We start from the raw sequence: 24,157 nt of genomic DNA, 5'->3' as shown, positions 1-24,157 counted from the left end.
GGTTAGTACAGGGAGCTATAAGGATAGACTGTGACAGACAAAGTGCAATTTTCTTGGCAAAGAACCCTGCATATCATTCAAAGAAAAAGCAAATTGATGTTCAGCATCACTTTGTGAGGGATATGATAGAAGACAAAAAGGTTTTGCTAGTAAAGGTGGACACTTTGAAGAATACTGCAGATGCATTGACAAAATCTGTGAGCTCTGAGAGGTTCTCTTGGTGTAGAGAGAGAATGGGCATATAAGGGTTGGAAAAATGACTAAGCTCTCTTGTGGCCCCATGTGGAAGAAAACAACAAATGAGAGAATGTTGGATTGTGTTATATTCTTTCCACGACTAGCCCACGTAGTTAACTGGGGGGTTAGAGGGGGATCGGAGCCCCCCTTCATTGCGTTGATTGTGTAGCAGGGGGCGGGGGGTCACAGGGGGTTTGAGGTGTACCCGTAACCCCACTTTATGGGGTCCAGGGCAACGCCCCAGAAAATTTTGGTTTTGGACCCTATGTTAGGAATGGCGAACCCACCTATGGTATTGTCCATGATTTTTGCACATGTTTTTTGACGCGATGGTTTTCGATCCATGGTATTGGATGCTTCGGCATGTATAAATATGTATTATAGCATTGAAAGAAATATAATGAAAAATCAAGCTGGTAGTCCCAGTTTTAGGATCTAGGGGAAAATCATTGTATATATGTGTTTTATGTGTTATGCTCTCATATTGTTTCATTTTCTGTGTTTTAGAATTCGTATGCAGATAATTTCTATACAGGGTTAAAACCTACAAAGCCTCTATAAGCCTATGCAACCAATGAAACCATCATTTTAACTTCTGATACGCTCTGGACTCCTTCCAATATCCCTTCAACCTCTATAAACCCATTGAAGACCTTCTTTCACCTATGTTTTTCTTAACAGTTTCTGTGTTTTGCAGGTAAATAATTATGTTCAGGGCTTACAAAGAAAAAGCTTGTATACATTTGAAGACAAATATGAAGATCTTACTGTTGAAAAACATAGTAAAAACCTGAGTGAATAGTAAAGGTAAAAAGAAACAGTAAAGGTTACTCTGCAGGGTTAAAGGATATTCACAGATTTTAAAGAGTATCAGATGAAAGATCAAACTAAAGGAATCAACCAGCACAAAGAATTCAAACAATTTAACATCTTCAAGGGAAAAATATCAAATAACAAAGCCAACACAACCTGAATAAAAGGGACAGCAAGAAGCAGTTCAATAGCTACCCCTATCTTCTTGCATGAAGATCTTTCCTTTCCTAGAATAAATCTTAAACAATTTTAGGATATTTTCTTAGTTTTATTATTATATAAATAACTCTCTTTTCGAGTTATTATGGGTTCGAAGTTCGGGATTCATGGTTCATTTCTTGTTAAGTTGGGACTGTTCATTCTACTTTGAACCTGGAAGCCACCTTTGAAGGAAGCTTTTCTAGACACTTGATGTACTCAGTCTTTCTAGAACCTTAATACAAAGCAGAGGATTTTGAATTTGGTTTTATATAGTTTTTGTTATCTTGTAAGTTTTTCCAATTATCAATCATTATGTTTTTCTTCATATGCTTATGACTTATAGAGATATCCAGGTAGGAAGAATTGTGTCTCAATTTATTCCTATAAGCTCCTGAAGTAATCATATATTAAGAGAATGGGTTAATGAACTCTTTGTTTAGCTAATCCCCTCTAATCAACAAATCATCAACATCTTATGTAAGCTTAAGTATACTTCCTTGAACCTTTGGAATGTAGTTTAGAAGGTTTTCCTACTTATGATTGTTCTATTTTACAGTGTGAAAACTATGATAATCATATTATTTTTTGTCTTCTTCTCACCACTATTTGGATCTATATCACTCTGTAAAACTTTATAGCAGCCATTTGCTTAGATATTAATATAACCCAAAGGATTAATTACTTCAATTCTACATCTGTCTTCATTCATTGGTCTTCCAAAACTAAAACCAAAAACCCCAAAACAATTATTAGATGCTCTAGCATTGGTAGTTGACCTGCTACTATCTTAGAGGTACAACACTATAATCAATATTAACCGTAAAAGAAATAAAATCTACATTTTTTGTTAGCTTTAATTAAAAACACCAATAATGTTCCTTTCAATATCCTCTATTTATTCTTAATTGATGTAAAAAACATAAAACATATAATAATAAAATATAATGTTGGTTAAATTAAAAGGTGTAAAACGTAAAAAGTAATAACAAAATTGATAAATAGACTTAATCTAATTTATTATATTGTATTTTTTTTCATATCACATTAAAATAAATTTAAATATCAATCATTTATATTCATAACCATAATATCGTAGACTTAATTTGTAAATTTAAATAATAAACAAATTAATTATAGTTAATATTTTTACAAAGACTTAATAATTATAAATATTATAAAACATACAGAAGAATATTGTCATGTACATATATAGTATGGAGTTCAAACATGTTACATATACATAGAGACATACATACTAACCTATAATGAAGATTATGTATATTGATGTTCTGTTCAAAATGATATAGATATGTAATTTCTTTCTCTCACTCTCTCTGTCACACAAATAATCACTATAGGTTCATCCTAACCCGAAAATTATAAGCCCTTATAGAGATTTAACTAAATCCCTTTAGGAGCGACACTTTATTCAAATTTTCCATTTAAAAATGTTCCCAAATCAATAAATTTGATATATTTTGATATTCTTAAATCTAATAAATTTAAATTTAAGATAATCTACCATAGTACTTAATTACCTAAATTACTTTAATATGTATAAATTAATTTAAATATAATTTAAAAGTAAATGGCTAGACTTTATTGTTCTCAATCGTTGTTTATGTAAATCTAATGTTGATTGTGACCACTTTGAGAGTAATTTGATGGTAGTAGATGTTTTACTCTAATCAACATTTACATGAATATACTAGAGTAGATCCGTCTTAACTCCAAACCTATCAAGCACTCAAAGTAATCAAATCTTTAGAGGTGCAAGCTTTTCCTTAATTTCATTCTTTAAACCTCGAATCTCTAGAGGTGAAAACTTTTCCTCAAGTCAATCTCTAAAACGCTTTTTTTGACACAAAACTTGAAGAAATGTTTGGGAATCTGTAGAGGTGTGCAAATTTTTTTCCAAAATGGTTATATATATATATATATGTATATATAAAATTAATACAAATTTACATAATGGAAAAATATAAATAGCTTATAAATAGCTTACTTTGAGATCAATATTAATATCTCTTATGTTTTTTCATAGTCAAGCCTAGAAAAATAAACCCTAATTTTTTAGACATTAAAACCATTTGCAAAAACATTTAAAAAAAGCAGCTAAGGTGCTTCCATAAAAACACTCCCATGTCGGAAGAAAACAATTAATATAAGTATTTTTGGTCCGAATTTTTTCTTTTATTTAAATAGACCATTCGCAAAAGATTTAACATATAACTAAAAAAGAGTAAAATATAACTGAAGAAAAGAGATAAATAAAGAGAAAATATATATATTTTTTAAAATATAACTGAAGAAAAGAGATAAATAAAGAGAAAATATATATATTTTTTTAATTAAGAAATTATAATGAAAAAGTTTTATAATTTTTTAAAATCTTTGCTATAAAACCCTCTCATATTAAATCATTTCTATAAGGCCCTCTCATGCTATAGGAAAAAAATAATTATATAAAAATAGATACTAACTTTAGGAAATAACGACTATTGAAAAAAAGTTAAGACACTTTCATTTTAAAAAAATCTGATCGTCGAGGAAAACAAAAAATACAGATATTTTTGGCCTACTATATGTTTGAAGAATTTTTTAAAAAAAATATTTCCTGACAATTAATTATATAAAAATAAAGCTATAAATGTAAAATATATTTCAAAAGACATGATTCACATGAAATCCCTTATTTATATAAAATAGATAATTATACAAAGATAAAACACAAATTTTCAGACATATGGATTATAAATACATGAACCAGAATCATAAAAATAAGATTCATTGATTTTGTTTTAACTTTACCAATAAAACAATCATATAATGTTGGAAGACAACAATAAATAGAGGTATTTTTGATCTAAGAACTTTCTTTTATTCACACAAACTTTAAAATAATAATTATACAACCTAATTTTTGAGACATAAAGAATATACATATATAAATCAAAATCATTGAAATATGATTCCCTATTTTTTTATTTTGCATATAAGACATGCTGGCTTAATTCGATATTTTAAAGGGGAAAGAAAATTGTTGTTTGGTCATTTTTGTACGTGGAAAATTCATTAAAATTTTATGCCTTTAAATAGACTACATTAGAGGAGAATACCATGAGAAAAAACCATGGGTTTTCAAAAGCTTGAGTCAAAATTGTTTATATAATAAATTAACGATTTTATTTTAATTAAATAATTTGATTTTTTATTCTATTTAATTCTTATATTATTATTTCTTGTCTTATTAATTTATTTTGATGTAATTATAAATGTTTTATTATTAACTATAATAATTATTTTTTTTAACACGACATTACAAAATCTCTTGCAAAATATGTGTAAGTATGTATTTTTATTAAAATGTTTTAACACAACTAAGTAGAGTGTTTTTACTTAATTTAAATATGATGAGTCATATGACAGAGAACGATTATGAAAAGGTTAAATGTTATGAGGAAATAAGATTAACGGCAATCAATTTAAATTAAAACTGACATAAAAGTTGAGCACAATGGAAGTATACTTCATTTCTATATTGTTATATTGTGAATCACATAGCATGGAGCAATAACTTATATAATGTTATATTGTGAATACAATCAAATAATGAATACTTAATTTGTAAATTACTATATTGTGAGTCGTATGACAGAGAACGATTAGGAAAGAGTTAAATGTCCATTTGTACTAGCAAAATAATATTAAAAGCAACAGCAATAATTTTTAAATAAGAATGGTAGCCTACTTAATTCTATATTGTTATATTGTGAATCACATGACACATAGCAATAATGAAAGCGTTAAATAAAGTCCACCTCCATTAGTAAAATAAGATTGGAAAGGGAGGCTGATCTTTAACGACGTGTTAAAAATATGCCTCGATAAACATATCCCAGAGCAAATTGAAGTCTTTGAAAGTGACATGACAACCACAACTTAGGGTTGAAGCCTTTGAAAATGAGATGAGAATCAAAACTGAGGGTCCTGAAAGCGAGCGCAATCCGGACCACAATGACCGAAAAGTCGGGTATGCTTCGAATCATACAAAGTCAGGGGTAATATAGAATCCTATCATGTAACTTGTGAAGGTGAACCTTATTGGAGTTTTTGTTTGGTTCTATAACTGTCAAGGCTAAGAATCTAGGTTGGAGGTTTTCTTGCATTTTGTATTTGTGAACAGTAGATGAAAGCTTACGCCTGAAAATTAGCATTCCCACTATATTCAAGTTTCTCGAATAGAAACCAACGAAATAAAAAGAAATCGACGAAATCGTGATCAGCATCGGTTAGCCTTCCCACTATATTCGAGTTTATGGAATAGAAGCCAACGAAATAAAAAGAAATCGCCGAAATCGTTATCAGCATCGGTTCTGAGTGCATTCTGCTGTTTATCACCCAAAGCATTTGTTCAAGAATATTGCTTTGATTTGTGATTCTCTCAGATGGAAAACTATTTTAAATACTGCAAGATGGGAGCAGTACTTTCTTTGATAACTCTTGTGTGTTTTTTGGTGGTTTTGTCAGCTAATTCCATCGAAGCAACGAGTCACAACGCACCCTATGCTACAGAGAAAGATTGTTCTCATATATCATGCAAACGTGCAGCAGATGAAGTTGATCCCAAATATGGAGATCAAAAGAGACTCGTGCCTAAGGGTCCTGACCCCTACCATAACTGGTGAAAATAAAATGTATTCGAAGAGCTACACGGGTCTGCGTTGTATTATACTCTGTGGCTGGCAGGGGCCATTGCCTTGGTATGTGTATATATATAATGCAGATTGGAAACATAAACTCGTTACTCATGCGATGACCATCCTGTAATCGATTTCGTTCTGTTGCGTTGTACTAAAATACATTTATGAGCATATAAATGAGTTTGAGAGAGATCAACTCTGCGCGGAGCACGTACCTCGAATTTACCACTATAGGAATGGTGATGGTATTGTGTGTAGAGCATGAAGCCCCCACAGATAGTTTATCACAACGTCATAAAATCATTTTATTGTGTTTCTTAAATCGGCTTGAAATGGATCCATGCTGAGTCAAAGTCATGTATCTGGTTACTGGAAATGGTATGAGTTCAAGATGTGTTTTTTAGGTGTATGTTGCTAATGATTATGTCTGCTCACCCAACTTATATATGAGTTCGAGATTTCTTTTCTAGCTTATGGTCAGTATGTTTATATATATTAATTTAGATTTATTTTAGGATGAAATAATGTAAGGTTTAAGAAAAAGTTTGTATATGAACACATAGCAGCAAGATCTCTTACCTTTTACAATTAAAGTATTTAAATGGAATCCTAATTTTATATTTGTATAATCTATTTTAAAGTTTCTTCACAAAATGAGATTTTCCTATATATGATTTATTGCTATAGTTATTGTTTGATTTATGTTCCTTTTTTAGTTTTAAAGGCTATTTGATGCTTTGATGGATTCTCTTTCTCAATCCTCATTTCATATGCCATGAGGATCTCATGCCATTTATCCATTCTTAATGTCTTGAGATTTTTTATTTCTTCAATAGAGAAAAAATTGGCATTAGATCTCATAGAAAGAGATCTTAACACATTTTGTAAAATCACTCAATCATAAACCTCTTCACCTAGTCCTCTCATGGTGCTACAATTTCATCCACATAAAGGGAAAAGGATGTAATATTTTCTTGTCTTTCATTTTTTTGTCTTCTATGAGTTTAGAGCTTTTTCTTCTCAACTTTGTCATCATCTTCTTAGATATTTGAATGTTCATCCAAAACTCTTTTTTTTTTCTAACTCACAGTGCATCACTTTGCAAAATGAGGTTTTGATAGACTAGATGAGATAACATTCATGGATTTTGTATTTTTTCCCCTTGCCTTCTTTCTATCATAACCTATTGGTCAAGATTATGGAGTTGTGTATTAAGTGGAAATTGATTTCCATATATGAAAGCCAAGAGGCATTAGATATGTTTTCATCCTTATGCTCTAGAATTCATAGTTTGTTTTGTTGAAAAATGGAGCTTTGATTTTTGGGAAACCTCCTTGACTCGCTACATGTTCTTCTAAGGTCCACATTATAGTAGTTAGACCGGTTCTCAAGGAACTTACATTGAAATCAAGTTTTCAAGACACACTTGTAGTAAGATGTGGGGGATAAACATGTGTCAACCATAAGGAAACAATCACATATGAGTTTTATTAACTACACAACATGGAACAAAAGATTTATGTGAAAACCATTTTACTAGAAAACCACAAAACATCTCTTTATAATTGTTTGTAGGTACCAACCTACTATTATAAATATTTGTAGGAACCAACCTATTAGAGACATCAATGTTGATTGGTACAAACTGATAAAAATGGCAATGTTTGTATTAAAATAAAACCCACTGGACAACTCTACGAAAGAGAGTCTAAACTAGGAGAGTCTGGCTCTGTAGAATGCTCTACATTGTTCATCCACATTACACATTAAATAGAAAACATGGTTTTGTGGAAGTTAGAACAACATCCTAAGAAATAGAGACTAATTCCTATCTTAAGGTTACATGAACCAACTCTACCTATTCTAGGATATTCTCCATTATCTTCAACACTCCCCCTTAATGGAGAATGGGTTCACATATATGCATAACATCTCCCTAAACATTTGAAACTTAACTTTTCCAAGAGGCTTAGTGAAAATGTCCACAACATTATCACATGTAGTACAATATTCCAAATGAATTTCTTTGGATTGCACTTTCTCCCTAACAAAGTGGAATGAGTATCAATATGTTTATTGTTTTTGTGAAACACCCGATTGTTGGCTAGCTTGATTGAACTCTGAATGTCACATCTGATTGTTGTTGCGACTGTCTGTTCTTCCCCAACATCCTGGAGAAGTCTCGGCAACCAAACCACCTCACACATTACTGCAAACATGGCTTGATACTCTACTTCTTCTAAGGACAAGGAGATTGTGTTCTGCTTCTTGCTACTCCATGTGATCACCCAAGATCCAAGACTAAATGCATAACCTGTTATAGATCTGCGATCATCTACATTTCCTGCCCAAACTGAATCTGCAAATCTTGCCAATCTAACATCAGAAGAGTCAGTGTAAATAATTCCATAATCTACAATACCTTGTAGATACCTGAAAATATTCTTTGTTGCATTCCAATGGATTTCGAGTGGCTTAGACATAAATTGGCTTAACATGCTGACTGCATAAGCCAAATCAGGTCCAGTGGTGGTTAGGTAGATCAATCTCCCAACCAGCTAGTTGTAAAGTGTTGCATCCGTCGCTTTTGAGCAATTGTCACTCTGTAATTTGATGTTTTGTTGCAATAGTACCGGTGCCGGCTTACATTGATCCATTCTAAACTTTTCTAACAGGCCTTTGACATACTTTTCTTGGAACATAAATGTTTGACCTGAATCTCTCCAGATCTCAAGACCTAAACAGTTTCTGAGTTCACCAAGATGCTTCATCTCAAACGTCTGTGACATCTGTTGCTTGATTTCATCAATTAGATATATGGCATCACCTATAATTATCAAATCATCTACATATCATGAAATCAGCACTATGCACCCTTGTTCATATTTCATGGTGTAAAGATTAGGGTCATTCTGACTTCTACTGTAGCCATCTTATAGAAAAAATCAATCAATTTTCTCATACCATGACTTGGGAGCTTGTTTTAGTCCATAGATTTCTTTCTTCAACCTACAGACTAAGTGTTCTTTTCCTTTCTTGACAAACCCTTCCAGATACTCTAGATAAACCTCTTCTTTCAGTTCTCCACTCAAAAACATAAACTTTACATCTAGTTGGTGCATCATCCAATGTTTCTTAGTAGCTAAAGCAATTATAATTCTGATAGTGTTCAATTTAGCTAAGGGGCGAAGGTTTCTTCATAATCTATCCTTCTTTCTGTGTGTACCCCTTTGCAACCAACCTAGCTTTCAGTTTTTCTATAGTTCCATCTGCATTAATTTTCGGTTTATATAACCATTTACAACCTATGGTCTGTTTTCCTCTAGGACGTTCTACCAATTCCAAAGTGTTATTTCTGATTATTGGATCATATTCCTGTTCCATGGTTGTTTTCCATTCACTAATTTCATTTGCTTCTTTATAAATAGACGGTTCAACCACATTCATCATACTAGTTATAAAAGCATTTTCCCTATATCTTGCAGGCATTTGAGCTTTCCTACCTAATCTCCTAAATGGTGGGGTGGTGGTTTCAAACATTATTTGATCATCATTTACTTTTTCTTCGTTGTTGTTGTTGTTGTTGTTGCTGTTGTTGTTGTTATTGTTGTTGTTGCTACTGTTACTATTCATCCTCTGACTTTGCTTGCTGCTGACCCTGATTGTTCTCTGGTTTTTCTTCCTCAAAGTACAGAATGTCCCATCCATCATAGTTCTCATCAGGTTCTTCATTATCCTGCTCATGGAATTTAACATCTCTACTAACAAAGATCTTCTGAGTAGAGGGATTAAATAATCTGTATGCTTTATATGATGAACAGTACCCTATAAAAGTACATCTGATGGCTTTTGAGTCTAATTTCCTTCTATATTCCGTTGGTATGTGGGAAAATTATTTACATCCAAATATCCTTAAGTGTTTTACCACAGGTTTATATCCATATAATGCTTCAAAAGGAGTTTTAAACTCAAGACTTTTGTAGGACTCCTATTTTTCAAGTAAACAACAGTATTCACTGCTTCAGCCCAAAAGCCATTTGAAATATTCTTACCTTTGAGCATACTTCTAGCACAATCAACCATTGTTCTATTCTTTCTTTCTGTTACTCCATTCTGCTATGGAGTATGGGGTACTATGAACTGCTGCAATATTCCATGATCTTTACAATATCTGATAAGCTCATCCTTATTGTATTCTCGCCCTTGATCAGAATGAAGAATTTTTATCCGTTTCCCTGTTTGTCTTTCAATCATATTTTTAAACTGCTTAAAGTATTTGAATGTATGACTCTTCTTGCTTAAGAATTACACCCAAGAAAACTTCATACGATCATCAATAAACAATAGAAAATACAGTGCACCTCCTAATGATTTTGTCTGCATGGGACCACAAAGGTCTGTGTGCACTAATTCTAGTATATCCATCTATTTCTTTTCTACTCTAACATGGAATTCTTCTCTATGCATTTTTCCTAAAGTACAGGCATCACAATCATTATGTATTTATTTTAGCATAGGAAGATCTCTTACCATTTGCTTCCTTTGTAATAACAGCAAATCATTGTAGTTGATGTGGCCGAATCTCTGATGCCAAAGCTCTTCTGTAGTCAGGCTCACTGCTATCAATGCTCGAATCAGTGCAGGTCTGACATCCAACTAGTACAGACCTCCTGTTCGGATCCCTGTAGTAATTGTCTTCATGCCATCTAGCTGATCTTTAATGTAGCAGTTAGATTTTAAAAATTCAACTTCCAAATCTTGATCTATAATCATAGATACAGAAACCAAGTTGTTTGTTATGCCAGGCAAATAAATTACATTATAAATTTGTTTGATATTACCATCAGGTAAAATGACAGAATCTTTCCCACATCCTTTGATTTGATGACTTTTGTCATCACCTCGGTAAATCTATGCGCCTTCACTGATCTCTTTAAAATCTTCCAGCCAATGCTTATTCCCTATCATGTGTGTTGAAGCTCTTAAATCTACATACCAAATGTCTACATCAACATTTTCATCACGATCTGCCATGAACAATCTTAAATTCTACACCTAATCCCCATTCGTGAGATGACCTGCATGTCTTTTCGGCTTCTGCTGTTCTTCATGATATTTCTTTTCCCTACACTCCCTGGCAATATGACCCAATTTTCCGCAATAAAAACATTTAGTTTCAGAGTAGCTTTTATTCGAATACATACCTTGGGTTAGATTTGGCCATTTCTGTGAACTTGCTCCATTTTTGGTGGTGGACTCCTTTCGCTTTGTAGAAGTTCTTCTTCGCCATCAATGCAAGATCGACACTCTAGGACTTCAAAGTCGATCTCCTCTCTTCTTCCTGCATCAGTATACTTGTCAACTCTTCAAAATGTGGGATCTTTTCTCTGGCAATTATCCCAGTGATGAACATCTGATAATCATCAGTGACACCATTCATTGTAATGGTTACAACATCTGTATCGTCCATTGTAAGACCAGTGTCTGATAATTTGGTTTTCAAATCCTTAATCCTTGCTATGAATGAAGCAATTGTTTCATTCTCCTCCATCTTCATGGATAGGATCTCACTCTTGAGAAATAGAAGACGATTTGAATCCCTAATCTCGTACAATTCCTTTAGAATTCCCCAAATCTCATTAGCTGACTTACCTTCTCTGATGTGCGGTATAATGCACTTTTTCACTGACATCTTTAACATTGTCCTTGCTCTATTTTCTCGTTTCTCCCAATCTGGTACCGATGTTGATCCACCCACGGGTCTCGGCTCATCCCCATTCACAATTGTCTAAGCACTCTACACTTCTAGTAGAGTCTGCAACTTGAACTTCCAATTTGCATAATAGGAACCATCGAGCTTGTTATGCTCATTCATGCATGCTTCAAATATATTGGTATTCATCTTGGCAATTTAGAAAAAAAAAATTGATAGGTAAAATATGTTAAATTTACCCCAGATCTGTGATAGAGACATATCACTCATCTTCAATGTTGTTTGATCTCGCAGCACATGTGCAGATCACTGTGGCTTCCTTCTCAGCCTCCAGACAACCTCTTGATGTCAGCTACAGACTTGTTATTGGCTTCCCCATGCAGCTTCTTTGACAGCTACAACCTTGTTCTTGGCTTCCACGATTGTCGCAGAAATGTCTGTCTTTTCTGCGATGTCGTTACAATTGTACACATCTTTCCTGCGACGAACTACAATGAAAAAAGTAGAAAACATGCACAAGAGCTATGGTGCCTCGTCGCAGAGGTACACTCATAACCAGCAATGATTTCAGAATCGTCGTAGTTATCCGCCTTACAACTGCGATGATCTTGGTTCAAAGAACCACCCACCAGCCAGTGTACAGGTTCCTCAGCCCTGACACTCTAATACCATGATAAAAATGGCAATGTTTGTATTAAAATAAAGCCCATTCGTTAGCTCTATGAAAGAGAGTATGAACCAGGAGAGTTTAACTCTATAGAACGCTCTACATTGTTCATCCACATTACACATTAAATCGAAAAAATGGTTTTAGGGAAGTTAGAATAACATCCTAAGAAATAGAAACTAATTCCTATCCTGAGGTTACGTGAACAAACTCTACCTAGTCTAGGATATTCTCCATTTTCTTCAACACAAACAATGGTAAGGATCAACCTACTATTGCATATAATTATAGAAATAAATAACCATTGTTGCAATTGTTCTTAGACACCAACCTGCTAGAGACAAAAACCCCCATCACTGCAAATATTCATAAGTAACAAGTTATTGGAGATATTAATCTCCACCATTATAAATATAGTAGCCACTAACATATTAGAGGAATCAATCGCCAGTACTAAGAACCAAATTAACAAGAGACAAAAATCCGTTATTTGAGCAACAACCCTCAATTACAAGTATTTTGTATTTCATATAACTTCTTCAAATATGGTAGCATTCATATTATCTTCTTCAAGTGTGCTTGCTACTTTTATCTTCACCAGTTCTAACCAAAATTTTAGTCAAATGAAATTTATGGTAACTCTCCCAAAACATGTTTTGGACTCTTCCAAAGAACATAACTATATGACATGCCACATATCTAATGTTTCAAATATAATTCTAAATTTTGTACCTAATGTACTTCTATATGTCTACTCATATCTATAAAAAAAATTATAATCTCAAAAATCAAAAAAAAAAATATGATATTGGAAAAATGCCAAATTAATTTGTTTCAAATTGATTTGAGGACCATTTAAAAACCCCAACTTCAACATAGAATATATTCTAAATTTTAACAAACTAAATTCTAGAAATTTTAGTTGATGTGATTCAATGTATCCTCATATATTTAGAAATTTCATCGTTTGCAAAGTCCAAGAAAAAAGGTTATATAAAAAGTGTCATGTTGACTTGTTCAAAATTGACCTTAAATTTTCTAGATAATAGCTCTAACATCACGATGAACCAAGCCTAAATTTTTGTATCGCATGTACCTAAATATCTCACATCTGTGTCTACAAGATTTCATGGTTTAGAATCTCCTAGAAAAATAATTGATAACGAAAATTCCAAACTTGCCTAACTGAAATTAATTTCATAAACATTTATAAATAATAACTCCTAAAAAGAATATCTTTGAAAATGTAAAAAACCACTTTTTGAGATTCTTATTAATATACGTGACATCTCACTTTTATCTCCTCAAAACATCATGATGTGAAAGCGTGAGTCAATTCTTTTGACTTAGAACTTTATTACATTTAATTTATTAATACAAATTCATAAACTTATGAAGCATAACGCACCACATATGTAATATATGGTCTCTAACTTAATCTATTGGAACTATTTGAAAACTACTTGTTATCTAATATTTAAAAATAAAAATTTAAATATTTAAAAATTCAAATTAAAGTACCTTCAACACAATAAGTGTTCTAAACAACACTTAAGAGTTCTAACGTTTAACATGGTTGCACATTTCTATGAAGTCGTATGAACTTTAAAACTTGTTAAAGGACTATATTATAAAGTCATTCACAGAGTATAGTCACATGGGGAACTTAATATGCCAACAATAGAGTTTTTATATATCAAAATATTTTCTAATAACCAAATTTCTATGTTATCATTCCAATGGCCAACATTTATACAATTTGAATATTATCACTTAGAGCTTCTTGATGTTTGTTTCTAGAACAATTTTGTTATGATAAAGGTATTCATATGTTATAAGCGAACAAAGCAAGAGGTTACATCCACATTGTGTCCATGTGCAGAGAAATTCATGTTAAAATGCATGAATTTCAGATTAACCATATTAGATATTCCTCAATCCTCATTAAGGTGGATTACAACTAATATTAGTAGCTCATTCCTAGTCCACATGTGTAGCCATGCTCTACCACCACATTGAACAACCCTTGAATTTTACTCTATGATGATGTTGGGTTCAATCACATAATTGGAGAAGATTAAGGTTATTTAAGTGGAGAAGATTATGGTTATTTTTTTTCTAGATCCTCCAACTTGTGCTTTTTTTAGCCATTCCTACACTTGTATATACTTATGACTTGGACACATAATTAGGGATTCACTATAGAACTACTCTTTTTTTCGGCTACAACATTTAAATTTGTGATAGGCCCAATTGATCTATGTTATATATGCAATGTAAATAGTATGATAAAATAAAATGGGTTGAGTAATGGGACATGTATTCTATAGGAATGGTGTGATTGCTTGCTAAGAAATAATATTAATGAAAAAAAAAATCGAATGACGAATTTGAAATGTCAAGGGAATTTGAAAATTAAACAAGAGAAAAATTGAATTGTTGGAAAAAGACTCGAAACACAAGAGAAAATAGGAGAAAAAAAAAGAGAGAAAGAGAAGAGGAAGAAGAGAAGAAAACAAAAGCAGTAAGAAAGGGGAAGAAAATATTTGAATTAGCAAGAAATGTTGGATAACAGAAAGGGAATGAGTATTTTAGTTGGAAAAGGAGAAGAAATAAATCACAAGATGGGGAATTGATTTCCTCTCTAGTCCTCCATGGCGTGGATGGCAGTGATGGTGTTTATTATGAAATCCCAAAGGTATGGGGTGGAGGAATTGATCCTAGAAAAGTATTAGAGGATTTCCGGAAGTTTCTGTGTTGTATTTTTATTTTATTGTCAGTTCTGAAATTTGTTCATTGGGTGGAACGACAATGTTATGTTTTGTAGGGTGGAGACTTCTTGTTCTATAATCCCTATGTGTTTTGTTGGTTTAAATTCAGTTGGTGAGTGGATGTGGTTGAATCTTTAGAGTCCTTGTTTCACCTGATAAATGTGTTTTAATCCCTGAAGTAAAAGATCCCTCAACCTCTAGAATCCAACTTGGAGTTGTGAGCTACAAGTGAGACTTGGTTTTAGTTTTCTATCGTTGGGTGGAGATCCATTGTCCCAGGCTCAGTTTCCCATTAGTTTTAAGATAGGTATCTCTAGGGTTCTCAAGAAATATTATATATATATATATATATGCCTATTCTCATTTTCATTCTGAAAATGATGTTTATGGATGTCATGGTTGATGATGAATTGACCACTATGTTGTTGTTACTATGTAAAAGGTGCTTGAAAAACATGTGAAAAAATTCATTTAATCGTTAGAGTAACTAGCATGCAATATTATTTATTCTAGTGATATGGAATTGTTTGAATCACAAGACTGTGCATGTTTACTATGGAATTTCAAACTAGAAATGCATGGTCTTATAATAACATCTTGGATGTAGATTTTACTTCACTATGAAGGTGTTGGGTTTTACTAGTAAAACGAAGTGCCCAACGATGCTAATGAATAATCCGGAAATACTTGTAATATTGTGTTGATTGCATGTTAAATTTGTTGTAAAAGTACTGACATATTTGTTGCACGCTAATGAGTAAATTGTAATTGAAGGGAAGGAGGCCTTATTTCCATCCCTTGTCACTTGTTAGCTATATTGAGAGGGTTATTGAGCCATGAAAATGATTTTTTTGCCTAATAAATGAGTTGTTACATCTCTTTGTATTTTGTAGAGAGTACACTTGACAAATGTTGTTAAATTGATACCATGCATATAAGTGAGTATTCCTTAAGTTTAGGTTTAAATTCCTTATGCATTCTCATTCTATACTTTGATTTATAGAAATTTATTTTGAGATTGGACAAGGCAACATAATTGTTAGCCATTAAGTGTTGGAGATAAAGTTTGAAAAGTTGAAATCTTTGAAAATTTCCATCACCATTAAAGTGCTAGAAATATTAAAAAAAATTACAAATTTTGTTTGCAAGTTCGCAAGGATGAAGGTTGGAAGGTCACCCTTAAAGGCCCAACCTTTGATGAGTTTTTTCGCTCTACCTCTAATGCGTTGACCTGACTCTCTAAATCCGTGGGTCGAGAGGTTGGGGAATCAGGATGTCAGGGTGATTAGGGGTTGGACCTGTCCCAACTCAATGAAATAGTTTGCCAGGTGTGGTAGGGCTAACGTTGACCTAGATCGTAGGTAGTGGGTCAGGCACGCTATTAAAACTTAATAATGCACCACAAAGGCAGGGTCAAACTCGACTTCCTTGGGACTTGTGCTCACCTTGTGGCCCTATCCACGAGGGTTGTATGTCAGGTTCCATGTTGGTTAATGTGCCACAACCCTTTTGACATGGCTAGCCTCTATGAGGAGGCCATGTGGAGGTCATGATGACATGACGAGGTGTGGTTACCTAACTTTAAGGAGCCATAACTTTTGATCCATAAGTCAAATTGAGGTGAAATTCATATCCTTGGAATCAACTCGAGGAAACAAACAAAATGATGTCATTTATTTGAAATTATGGAAAGTTGAAAAAATTCAAAATTTTTAACTAGCATTCTCATGATTATACTTTGGGACTAGGGTCAACAATGTAACCACCTCCTTCTAACTGTGGTGTCTTGATTAGGAGGGTTGTTGTTTAAATGTGGTATCTAAGGATCTGGGCTCAACACATGGACTGCAGGGACTCTCCCATGAGCAAAAAGTAACATGTTTAGTTGCGCGTATAAATGATTTAGTGCATGCATGTATAACTTATATTTTTTACTAATATTGAAACAATTTGTGTGGATAGAAATATGTTTTTGAAGATTCATACATGGATGTTTGTTACAATTGTCCTCATGCCATGATTTAATGTTATTTATTTATATAATCATGTATCTAATAATTGTATGTTAATTGAAACACATCATAATCCAAAAAATATAGGGAAATAAAAAAAAATGAGGACAAGAATAGTATAATATAACTCTGATTAGTCACAACATGGGTATGGAGAGGTAAGGATGAATGAAGAAGAAAGATTGAATGGGTGAAATCACGTAATTGGATGCATATCTTGAGAAGCTTGAAGTTGATATCTAAATCTGTGAAGAAGATGATGAAGGGTTAGTCAAGCCTCAAGAAAGGCATGTTGAGGTCAATGTTGTCATACTATAAAGCCTGTTAGAGTTGCAATGATCCAAAATGGATATAAGATAGACTTATAAGTCTAAAGTGTTCCTCACAGAGGAAAACGAAAGTCCAAGGATGCTCCTGGGAATAGTCCCATTGCATAGATCTTTTCGTCTTGAACCTATTGTAATTCGAATGGGATAAAATGGACTTCGGATGTAGAAGTTATCGTAGAAAGAAGATTGCATTTGTCCTTTGAAAAATGAGGCATTTCTCCTAAAAATGGCATAAAAGGCCTTATAAAGGAAATCGCATTTCAAATAGCCAAAGGGAAGGACTTAAAGCAGAGGCGAAAGGGCCCCCGATCAGCGATATCTGATATATCGGGTCGGAGATAGGCCCGCATGCGATATTGGGACCGTAGGCTATGCGACATGCGATCACCAATGATCGGATCTGAGGATTGGCATATTCAAAGGGAAGAACCCCCAAGCTATTACATATGCGATATGTGATAGTGATCTCGACCATGCGATCTCAGCTGTCGAATCGGGAACAAAGATCAACGGTCAGGATTTAATCGAATATCGATGATCAGCGATCCCCAATGCCAGGATCAATGTGATTGCGATAACGATATGCCAATAAGGGTCGGAATCGATGGGTTTATAAGCCCACTTTCATAAATTTTGAGATTCAAGAATTTGGGATTTTTGTGTATTTCCCGTGTATTAGTTTTTTGGCCATTACGCCATGCGATAGCGATTTGTGATAAAATGGCAGACCCGAAGGGTTTATAAATGCAGCCCTATAAATTTTGGGTTCCATGGTTAGCGGGATTTTGGGTGGGCCTTAGGTGGTAAGTGGTATTCGACAGGCTCTACCCCAACCCATAGATTGGCCGAAATGTGGCATGGTGTAGGAGAGAGGAAACTGCCTTTTTGAGCGGGTAATCTCTGTGCACTTAAGCCACCCGAAACGAACTGTTAGCCATTGGATCAAAGATCACACAGATCGATGGTGGGCTTGTAATAGCCATAAAAGGTGGACATGAAAGGGTTTGTAGGGGTGAGTTAATGGAATTTGAAGTCCAGATTTCATGCCCGATATTGTATTTTTTGTAAAATCTTTGTGTATTGGAATTTTTGTCCATTTTTGGGTTTTTGCCTGGAAAAGGCCTTGATTCCTTTGTAACAGCCCTTGATCATTGTGCCACATGGCAAGCATAAGTTTCATAAATGATGATGTGTTTGTAACGCGCAGAGCCACAGAGCCAGAAGTTAGAGGGCCAGATGAAGAGACAGAGGAATGATGATATGCAAAGAAATAGAAATGAAGCCGCAGAGCTGGAAGAATGCCTCAAAGAAGCCTAAGAGCATGATTGAGAGGCAGAGCAGGTAGCACAAAGCAGCTGAGGGAGTCTTGGAGTCGCTTGGAGGTCAAGTGGAAAAACTAGAGAGCTAAAAGTTGCTGAGACAGTCGCTTAGAGGTTAGGCGGACTGCTAAAAATTCACAGAGCCAAGAGCCAGAGTCGAGAGCTGGAGCCAAAGCTAAGAGCCAGAGCTAGAGATGAGAGCCAGAGCTAGAAAGCCGAGAGCTAGAAAGCGGAGAGCCAAAAAGCTGAGAGCTTCAGAGCTAGGGATGAGATGGTGTTCTACGCCCATTATGTTTTGTGTAAACAAGTGGATTTGAGCATGGAGCTTCTAAAAGAATTGTTGCCATAATCCCAGAGAGCCTACTTGAGTTGACTATAGCTCAAGGAAACGTAGACCATGAGTTTTGGGTGAAATCCAAATTAATATTGTTGTTATGTGTGTTGTTTTATTGCTGCATCTTGTTGCTATGCGTGTGTTGCCTATTTTCTTATTTACTTACTGTCACCTATATTTTATATCAGTATAAGCAAGTGAACTTAAAGCACAGAACCAATTTTAAAACAAACATAAGAATACACTTATTTTCAAGCATTGTTAATTCCGCATTTGGTTAATAATAATATCTTGGGAATATATATATCTAAGCTTTGAAAGTGGGAGAGGTTCTTGTAAGTTAGACATGAAGTTTTTAGTGCCCCATTTTCAGATCAGGTGGTATCAGAGCCTCATATTGATTAACCACACCTTCAAGAAGGTGATATCAAAGATGATTATACCAGAGCAAGTGGTATCACATCAGAATGTTTAATTGACAGAGCAAAGATTGCTTGTCTGAAAGGTGTTGGGCAGTCAAGGATTGATTGTCTTATTGATTGTATGCTTTCTGCAGACTGACTATTTTCTGAGTTTTGCAGAGGTGAAGAGAAAGCTATTGATAGCTCAGTACAGGAAGGATAAGAAGGAAGAAGGGCTGAAGGAATTCTTCTATCCTAAAAGACCTCAAAGCAATATTTGAAGCACAAGAGGTTTGTTGCAAAAGGTTGCTTAAATAAGCTCTTTATTAATCTTGTTTGAAGCTATTTTGTTCATTGGCATAATGACAACTTCTACAAGTGTGTACTCAAATTCCTCCTTCATCACACGACTCATTGATGGAGACCTGAAGCAAGACTTGTTCATCGTGATGGACAAGGTGAGAGAAATTTATGAGGATGGAAGGAAGAGTAGCATACTTAGAGAGTAGTTGAATTGCGTGGAGGAAGAGAAGCAGATGCTTTTGACAAATTGTAGGAAATGGAGAGGCAACTTCATATTGCAAATATGAACTTGAAGAGGATGCATGAGTTGGAGTCATAGCACTTTATTGCTAAAGAAGACTTAGTCAAGTATTAGCTTGAAGAAGAGGTAAACCATTCCATTTTGTCTTCAAATTCTTCTAAGAATGCTTATATTGGTTCTTTGAAAAACATACTAGAGGCATAAGTTCCAAGCCAATGTCAAAGATGGGCTATGAAGGAAAAGGCTTGGGTAAACATGCACAAGGTACTTTTGAGCCAATAATAGTTGACGAAAGGCCTAAATATTTGGGTCTTGGTTATGGAGAGTCTTATGGAGAAAGTTCTAAAGTTGCCATGAAGGCCATTGAAACAACTCCAAGAAGGAGTTGCATTGCAGGTCTTCTACCTCAAGAGTGTGAAGATTGTATTCAGGAGGAATGCAATAGCTTGAAACATCATTTGTAGGATGCAGGTGTTCAGAAGCACACACTTGAACCAGAGTGTTGTGGAAGCTCTAGCAACCTTGAAGAGATTGATGGTGTTCCAAAGGGAGCCAGTTCTTCATTTGATTCACCTCCCAATGGAGGCAATAAAGGTGAAAGAGAAAGTTATAAATCTGGTTCTTATCATATTCCTTTTGATTATGTTCAGCATGATAAATTTCCACATAAGAATGGGAAAAGAATTGCAGTTCCTTTTGTGGTTTGGATAACCATAATGTTTGTAGATGTTGGAAGAGAATGGCCGCATACAAGAAAATTTTGAAGGAAAGGAAGAAAGAAGCCAAAGGTCCATTAGACAAGGTAAATCATGTTGTCAAGAGGATTCACATGTGTTGCACTTACTACCATAAGCAAGGGCATCTTGATGAAAAGTCTTGGATTCTGAATCTAACAATGCTTCCACAAAAGCTGAAGAAAGTGGAAAGTGAAGATGGCATAAATGGAAAGGAAGTTTCCATGAATGATGTGTCTCAGGATGATTCACATGTTGATGCTGATGTGCAAACAAACAGAAGACCTTTGAAATTGATTGGTAAGAAATGCCTAGAGTTCTTATCCAATTAAGATTGCATGTCTATTGATGCATCTTTTTGCATTTCTTTGTTAATGGAATGCAAGTTCAGGTTTCTACAAAGAAGGTGAAGGGAAAAGTTGAGTAGGAGGCTCACTTTGTTGTTGCAACATTATATTTCATTTCGCCTTCGAAAATATAGTGTGCTTAAGTGGAAGTTGAAGGATGAAATGCATGCATGAGCATGAGATGCATGAACACAGGGATGTTTATCTTTTCCTTATATTTGAACATGTATGTGTAATTAACTTGAAGGGTTGATTTCTTTAAACATGCATGTAATATTGACTTGAGAAAAGTTGATTTGGTCTCCAAGATGGAGATAATGATGAAATGTTTCATCTTTTTTAAAAGAGTCCTAATGGTCTTTTTCTACATGCTTGACTTGAAGGGTCATTTGTTTTAAAGGCATATTTTGTGGGCTTCTTATCTAGTCCATCATTTGTATGCAGATGTAAGACATGGAGGTGTTTAAAAGATGTGAAATCTGTTTCTTTTGTGAAGAAAGAGTTTAGTCCATCCAGTTGTTGTATGTGTTTCTGTTGTTGTTGATAGCTTTTCAAACAGGTACAAATGAGAATTTTGTGAAGCAGATGTATTTCACATTTGTTTGAGCCACCTTGGATCAATGATCAAGGAAGATAAGTTAAAACTACCTTCTGTGACCATCTCAGTAGGAGTTCTACATGAAGGAAAGGAGGAAGGCAGTTCTTCCTAGGAGGACTAGCACATCCAAGAAGGAAAGTGGTCAAAGGCTTTGGTTCAGAGGCACTATGTAAGGAAAGTGTGTGGAGGCTGAAAGAAGAGGGTGTTGTTACCGTCATTTACTATTCAGATTAGTATGTCAGTCTTTTGGAGACCAAAAGTTCTTTTAGTGGGAAGGTGTGATCCAAAATGGATCTAAGATAGACTTCTAAGTATGAAGTGTTCCTCACAGACGAAAATGAATGTCCAAGGATGCTCCTGGAAATAGTCCCATTGCATAGATCTTTTCATCTTGAATCTATTGCAATTTGAATGGGCTAAAATGGACTTCGGATGAAGAATTTATCGCAGAAAGAAGATTGCCTTTGTCCTTTGAAAAGGAGGCATTTCTGCTAAAAATGGCATAAAAGACCTTATAAAGGAAATAACATTGCAAATAGCCAAACGGAAGGACTTAAAGCGGAGGTGGAAGGACCCTCGATTGACGATCTTTGATATATCGGGTCAGAGATAGGCTCGCATGCGATATCGGGACCGTAGGCTATGCGACATGCGATCGCCGATGATCGAATTGATGGATCAGCATATTCAAAGGGAAAAAACCCTCGACCATTACATATGTGATATGTGATAGCGATCTCGACCATGCGATCTCTGCCCTCGGATCAGGAACAGAGATAAACGGTGAGGATTTAATTAGCTACAGCAATCAGCGATCCCCGATGCCATGGTCAATGCGATTGCGATAGCGATATGCTGATAAGGGCTAGACCCGATGGGTTTATAAGCTCAATTTCATAAATTTTGAGATCTAGGAGTTCAAGATTTTTGTGTATTTCTCGTGTATTGGTGTTTTGGCCATTACGCCATGCAATAGCGATTTGCGATAGAATGGCAGACCCGAAGGTTTTATAAATGCAGCCCTATAAATTTTGAGTTACGTGGTAAGCGGCATTTCGAGTGGGCCTCAGGCGGGAAGTGGTATTGGACAGGCTCCACCCAAACCCATACACTGGCTAACAAGTGGCATGGCACAGAGAAAGAAAACCCCATTTCCAGGTGGGTAATATTTGTGCACTTAAGCCACCCGAAATAGACTGTCAGCCATTGGATCGGAAATCACGCAAATCGATGGTGGGCTTACAATAGCCATAAAAGGTTGACTTGAAAGGGTTTATAGGGGAAATTTAATGGAATTTGAAGTCCAGATTTCACGCCTGATAGTGTATTTTTTGGAAAATCTCTGTTTATTGGAATTTTTGTCCATTTTCGGGTTTTTTCCTGGAAACAGGACCCGATTCCTTTGTAAGGACCCCTGATCATTGTGCCACACAGCAAGCGGACATTTTATAGATGATGATGCATTTGTAACGCGCAGAGCCACAAAGCCAGAAGCTAGAGGGCCAGATGAAGAGACAAAGGAATGATGATACATAGAGAAATGAATAGGAAGCCGCAGAGCTGGAAGAATGCCTCAAAGAAGCCCAAGAGCATGATTGAGAGGCAGACCGGGCAACACAGAGCAGCTGAGGGAGTCCTACAGTCACTTGGAGGTCAAGTGGAAAAACCAGAGAGGTAAAAGTTGCCGAGATAGTCACTTGGAGGTCAAGCGGACTGCTGAAAGCTCACAGAGCCAAGAGCCAGAGCCGAGAGCCAGAGCCAAAGTTGAGAGCAGAAAGCCGAGAGCTTTAGACTCAGGGATGAGACGGTGTTCTAAGCCCATTGTGTTCTATGTAAACAAGTGGAGTTGAGCGTGGAGCTTGTAAAAGAGCTGCAGCCATAATCCCAGAGAGCCTAGTTGAGTTGACTAGAGCTCAGGAGACACAGCCCAAGAGTTTTGCATGAACTCCAAATTAATATTGTTGTTATGTGTGTTGTTTTATTGATGCGTCTTGCTGCTATTGGTGTGTTGCTCACAGCACATAACCAATTTTAAAACAAACATAAGCATACACCTAATACTCATATGCATCACTCTGATAGAAATTATAGATATGCTACTAGGAGATATCCTCACCATTATCATCACTACCATCATCAGAGAAGATGAAAAATGAATGATATGCCTAAAGAATTTAAGAAGTCCAAACCACCGAAATTTGATGGAAAAATGAATAAATCAGAAGATGTAGAAGCATGGTTGCTTGGCGTGAAGAAATCCTTTAAAATCCATGATTTTTTTGAAAACATGAAAATAAAAGTGGCCACCTATAGTTTGAAAGGAAAAGCAAACATAGGGCACAGGGATTTGTAGAATTCTAAAGGTCATAATTAGAGAGATTGACATGGAGAGAGTTTGAGAGATTATTCAGAGACAAATATTTATCAAAAATAT

The sequence above is a fragment of the Pinus tabuliformis genome, chromosome 9 (genome assembly GCF_031772625.1).
Source record: "Pinus tabuliformis cultivar Carrire ecotype Pingquan chromosome 9, CPIR1, whole genome shotgun sequence".
In the NCBI taxonomy this organism is placed as follows: Eukaryota; Viridiplantae; Streptophyta; class Pinopsida; order Pinales; family Pinaceae; genus Pinus; species Pinus tabuliformis.
This window is presented reverse-complemented; position numbering follows the sequence as displayed.